We start from the raw sequence: 6196 nt of genomic DNA, 5'->3' as shown, positions 1-6196 counted from the left end.
GCCCCCTTGCAACCACCTCTCATGGACGTGCCACTTACATCCCCCCAACTGCAAGACATTATCCCACAGCTCTCCCACTGGACAACTCCAGCAGCACTGGTGTGCCATAGACTACAGGAGTTTGTGATGCACTGGCAGGATCTCTGTGTTTTTTGCATAGGGACATGCTTAACACACTACTGGAAAGCAGCATAGTTGTAGCTGTGTAAGTCCCCGGTAATTAGAGAGAGAAGGTGTGGGAGGCAATATCTTTTACTGGACCAACTTCTGTTGGTGAGAGAGACAAGTTTCAAGTACAGAGAGCTTCTTTTCAGGGCTGGGAAAGGTACTCTGAACATCACTGCTAAATGTAAGTTGGAACATTGTTTAACATAAGTAGTTAGCACATAGGGACCATTTGCACTCAAATACTATGGTGGGGAGCAGTACCTCTATAAAAGAATAGATAAAATAGAACATAGGACTGGAAGGGACTCCGTGTCTCTGAGTCCAGTTCCATACTACTACAGGCAACCTCAACATATACTCCGATTCATAAATGTACCAAGCTCGATCTTAAAACTAGTGAAGTTGTGTGGCCACCACTCCCAGAGCCGCCCAGAGTGGAGGCAAGTGGGGCAATTTGCCCCGGGACCTGCAAGGGCCCCCAAGAGAAGGCTCCGGCCCTGCCTCTGCCTTCCCCCATCCCTGGTGCCTCAGCACGCCGCATACAGGAGCAGCCCTGAACAAAGCTAAAGTGGCATGGCCAGGAACGGCTCTAGGGATTTTGCTGCCCCAAGCACGGCAGGCAGGCTGCCTCCAGCGGTTTGCCTGCGGAGGGTCCGCTGGTCCCATAGCTTCGATCCTCCGAAGCCGTGGGACCAGCGGACCTTCCGCAGGCACGACTGCGGGAGGTCCATCGAAGCCGCGGGACCAGCGGACCCTCCGCAGGCAAGCCGCCGAAGGCAGCCTCGTTGCCGCCCTCGCAGTGCCGGCAGAGCGCCCCCCCCGCGGCTTGCTGCCCCAAGCACGCGCTTGACCCCAGTAATAACCTCATGACCCCCCTGAGGGGTCCTGATCCACAGTTTGAGAACCTGGATTAATTTAATTTTAGCACCCTGTGTCCATTCACATGCATGTGCTATTTTGAGCATTTCAGTTTTCACAACATAGGCTCATCCCAGATTCAGGAACAAGCTCAAATGCTCAGTTTGTGGAGTATGTACATAAGCTATACTAAAGACAAACCCACAGTAACCATCTCCAGTTTGTGAGGGACCCCGTGGAGCCAGTCTCTAGGAAACAGATACATTCATGGAGGTTAAGTCCATTAATGGCTATTAGCCAAGATGGGTAAGGAATAGTGGCCCTAGCCTGTTTGTCAGAGGGTGGAGATGGATGGCAGGAGAGAGATCACTTGATCATTACCTGTTAGGTTCACTCTCTCTGGGGCACTTGACATTGGCCACTGTCAGTAGACAGGATACTGGGCTGGATGGACTTTTGGTCTGACCCAGTATGGCCATTCTTATGTTCTTATGTTCTAAGCTAAATGAACCCAAAGTTATGGAGACAGATAGGAGTCAAGGAAGCGAGCAGAGTATCAGAAACCTGGAAAAATCTCTGAGTGGATGGTTTCAGGCATTTGGTCACAAGCTGAGGTGGTTCAAAAGTTTTGGATTTATTTTTAAGCAGAATTGTTTTATTGTTTCTTTAAACAAACACAGCAAGCAGCAAATTTTTGGCCACTCACTTCTGAAACCCCAAACCATGTTCAGGTTTTGCACAGTAATTTCAGCTTTTCAATTAAAAAAAAAACACAACTAATTTTGAAGGAAAGTAGACATTGTCTGTGATTTTCTCCTGCTTTTTAAAAACTTCTAGTTTTTGATCCAAAAAAAGTTTTGATGGAAAATATTTGTCCAACCCTTTTAATGAGGTTTAGTGCCTTTTAGTACTAGCTGATGCTGAGAACCAGTGATACCTTGTAAAGGTGACTTGAAAAGAAGTTTTCTCAAAACTGGGTTCGTGCCAAGATGTGGAAGGTTTTAAAATGTTTATTTTTCCCACGGCTTCCCCGGGAAGGCGGTGGGGCAAGTGGGGCAATTTGCCCTGGGCCCCACAACCCCACAAGAATATAGTATTCTATAGCATTGCAACTTTTTTTATGGAAGGGCCCCTGAAATTGCTTTGCCTCAGGTCCCCTGAATCTTCTGGGCAACCCTGATCACTCCTCATGATGGGAGGCTGTTCCAGAACCTCACTCCTCTTATGGTTCGAAATCTTCTCAATTCCAGTCTAAACACATGCATGACCAGTTTATACCCATTTGCAGCTTATCTCTGGGGTGGGTGGGGTTCTGTACCAGGGAAAGGAGAACATAGTCATAAGTTTATGGTTTGTTGTACAGTTGTTAGTGACGTTCACATTTTGTCAACAGAATGGACTATTTATTGGTGAATTGCATATTAGCAAATATGGTGAGTAGAGGAGGCCTATAAACCCCCCTTACTGAACCATATCCCCTAAGCCCTAAAGCCACCGAACTAGATTCCACCATGCAAGGGTCATCCTGTCCCCATTACCCGGCCCGCTTACTTATACCCATGACTGCGTGTAACCCACTGTATGAGCGATGTACCCTCACTACTTCCTTACTGCTTCTTGATCCCACCCACCATACACCCCGCACTGGGGTACCTTGCAGACTGTATATGTTATGTGCTAACCAATTCCCACATACCAGCGTCCCCCTATACTCTGTATGTTGCCCCCAATGACCAACAACTGACGCTTTGAACTCTTTGTATCATTTTTATTTAAAAATTATCAAAGCCTACAAATTAACTGGCAGATCTTTGACACTCTGTACTTGGCTACTGAAGGAAGTTGTGCTAACATGTTAAGGTAAGGTGTGAATTTAAAATGATTTAATTGAATCAATGCAAACTCACTTGAGGACATTCTTATTTTGGTTTAAGAGTGGCCAACTGCAGTGTAGCTTCAGTTGATAATGAATAGGGTGAAGTTAATTGAAATAAGCCACTCTTCAAATGTGAGGGTTACACTGATTTTACTAAATCATTTCTTTAACCCATTAAGTCAGTGCAAAAGTGTGTGAAGCAGGACTCTGCTCACATTTGCAAGGTGGTATTTGCACGCATAACACAGAGAGACTGTGGCCTATACTCACAAAGGTACTTAAATACCTAATCTCCAGTTTTAGGCACCTTAATTCTAATTCCATGCACTTGCCTCAAGTGCCTAACTCCAAAAGAGGGTTCCCTGCAGCCTGGATTTAGGCCCTATCTCTATGGGGGTGGAGGTTGCACACCACTCATTTCATCAGAATCTCCCACTAGTGATCTTACGTGGTTCCCTGCAATCTAAGGCACATGCCTCTCCCCATTTATTGAGCCTGGGCACTTACCTCAGGCTTAATGGATACAAGGGTGTTCCTGTAGCTTTTACGTGCCTAAATGTTAGGCACTGTGACACTCAGTGTCAAAACACCTATGTCCCTTCATGAATCTAGGCTTTTACTTTTGACAAAGGAAATTGGAACTGACATGCTAGAGCCCAGAATGGTAGCTTCTGAGCAGGGCTGGTGTCCTGTCCCAATATGAGTGCAACCCAGAGAAGAAAGCAGCATTATCGGGACCGAACAAGACTACAGCTGAGGCAGGGAAGGCCTGGTCTGCACTTAATATGTAGGCTGACATAGTTATGGCACTCAGGTGTGAAAAATCAAAATCCTTGTGCATTGTAGCTATGCCAACCTAACCCTAGCACAGATGCAGCTAGGTCCATGGAAGAATGCTTCCATTAACCCAGCTACTGTCACTTGGAGAGGGAGAGTTCCTACAGCAATGGAAAACCCTCTTCCCTTGCTGTGCACTATGTCTGCACTATGGGATTATACCAGTGTAGCCACAGTGCTGCAGCTATACCATTTTAATTGCCACCGTATAGATGTGGCCTAGAACATCTGTGAGCTGGACTGAAGATTCTATCTACCCTGAACAACCAGCTGTTGTGACCTGTCAATTTAAGCTGGTGGGTTTGTCTATGCACAGGTTTCATTGGTTAAGTAACAAGGACCTTCTGTACTCAACTCCATGGCATTTCTCTGTTGTCTATGTGTAAGTAACATGACAACTTTTGAAAGCCATATCTGATCAATTCCAAAATTTCAAGGAATGTCCTAGGCGTTAATGGACAGAACACTACTGACTTTGGGGAAAATCAGAAAACTGTAAAATCACAATTGGATCCCTCAGGATACAGGTGTGTGGCTGTGATGTGAGAGTTAGATTAGGGTTAGGGTTAGTGCCCGCTCCCCCCACTCTGGCTAGCCATTCTCCTGGAGTATTTGCAGGAGCCCCAAGGTTTGGGACTTCAGCCCTACTGTGTGCGCTGGGGCTTGGAGCTTTTGCCCCATGGGGCATGCCGGAGCTCAACGTGTCTCTTACCCACACAATTTTAGACTCCACACCTACCCATCCTCGTGGGTACTCAGGGCGTAAGGGACCCAACTTTACCCCTCCCTGGGCTCAGGGCTCTACCCCTCCCTAGGCTGAGGGCCAACACTCATTCCTGATGGACTCAGAGCTCTGATATGCAAGGCCTTTTCCCAGTGCCTTCACACAGTGAATATCCTTAAACATGTACACATTTATTAACAATTAGCAACAAATCAACAGAATACACACACCAAGTATCTTATGTTCACCACTCCCAATAAAATAGACGTCTCCCAATGGCTGGTCAGGGTCATGTCATCTGGGTTCCAGCTTCTCCACAGTCTGTTCATGCAAGGTTTAAAAATCTTAGCAGCTTTGGTATTGAGCAGTATTCTGGAGTTAAGCTCCAAAAAGCCTGTTTTCTGACCTCATTATATAGTTAAAATGAGGTTCTCTCTTATTTATGCCTTAACCAATTATTTTATTTAAAACAAAGCTATGCAAAACCCACTAACCAATCATTCTCGCTATACATGGGTTCACATGCACTCATTAGATTTTGCATTTTTCAAAGTCAGTAAAAAGTTCTCAAGGTCACTTCTCTTTATGCTTACTTAGTGGGATACACTTGCAACAGCAAAATCTCATACTTTTTATTATCAGGAAGAAACTGCAGAAACTCAAGGTTAGTTCTTCATTCCCTCCCCTCCCCCCTCATGACTTTGTGACTATCTAGCTATTCCTGTTAGTAATGCTGTAGCTGATACTTTTCTATCTGTCCACCTGCATCAAGGCCAAATTCTCCTGACTATAGTTTTTCGTTCCAATTTATGGTGACTGAGCATACAAGATGTCTGCGGGTTATGCTAAGTCCATACACAAAAAGGCTGTGGGTCATGTCAAGTCCAGACCTCTTGTTACACTTCTGCCCCATGGAGTGCACCGGCACTCAGGGCTTCTGCCCTGCAGGGTACACTGGGTCTCCCATGGGTTTACAAATATGGACTGGAGTTCCACTCCAGATGGCTCTGGCTGAATTTAAGCCCTGCTCCCCACATCAACTGCATGCATTCCCAAAATTTGGTCTTGTCCCCACTTCAGCCATCTCCTTTGTTCCCCTCATTCTGGTCAGAACCCTTTTGATTTGAGTGGAAATTGGAAAACCAGAAATGCCCAGTTTTTATGGAAATCCATAATCAATCAGGTTCTGACCAGAGCAGGAGGTGAGAGCCCCTGCTGACAGTTAAGATCAGGCTACATAAACAATGAAGTGTGCAACTCTCTAGCCTAGAAGGATGGTGTAATGGAAGTTAAATACCTAAATACCTTTGTGAATCCCACTTGATATATTTATCTTTGAATAACCAAGAAAGTATGACCCTGTGTTATAAAAGCTAGGTCATATGTCCTTGTCTTTCTTCTCTGGCATGAGCTATGCAAGAGATCAGACTGGATGATCACAATGATCCCCTCTGACCGTAAACATCTATGAAATAAAGGGTTTAACTCACACTGTCTTGAAATAATGGTGAGCCAATAAGAGGTGAAGAGTCCTGAGACTAGCAAGGAATTACTTAACAAGATTGGCAGGAGAATTGGTGTCATGTAGATCTGAGACACCAGTGCTGCAGTGTGGCTCTGACAGGATCTCTGCAGCCAAAAGAGTAAAGTCTGCAAGCAATCTCAGAGGCCCCAAAGAAGCCCAGGAGGCTCAAAACCTTTGGATTGGGCAGGAATTCTGCTCTCCCAAGTTC

At 45.6% G+C, this 6196-nt stretch overlaps 1 protein-coding gene across 1 annotated transcript in view; it reads right to left on the bottom strand.

The window, feature by feature from the left end:
- The window catches only part of LOC127032468 (zinc finger protein 436-like), a 148834-nt gene that overhangs the window by 96107 nt on the left and 46531 nt on the right, over window positions 1-6196 (bottom strand). The gene's annotated exons all lie outside the window — the stretch shown is intronic.

The sequence above is a fragment of the Gopherus flavomarginatus genome, chromosome 12 (assembly GCF_025201925.1).
Source record: "Gopherus flavomarginatus isolate rGopFla2 chromosome 12, rGopFla2.mat.asm, whole genome shotgun sequence".
NCBI classification, from domain to species: Eukaryota; Metazoa; Chordata; order Testudines; family Testudinidae; genus Gopherus; species Gopherus flavomarginatus.
Note: the sequence above shows the minus strand (reverse complement) of the source record. Positions and strands in the feature narration are given on the sequence as shown.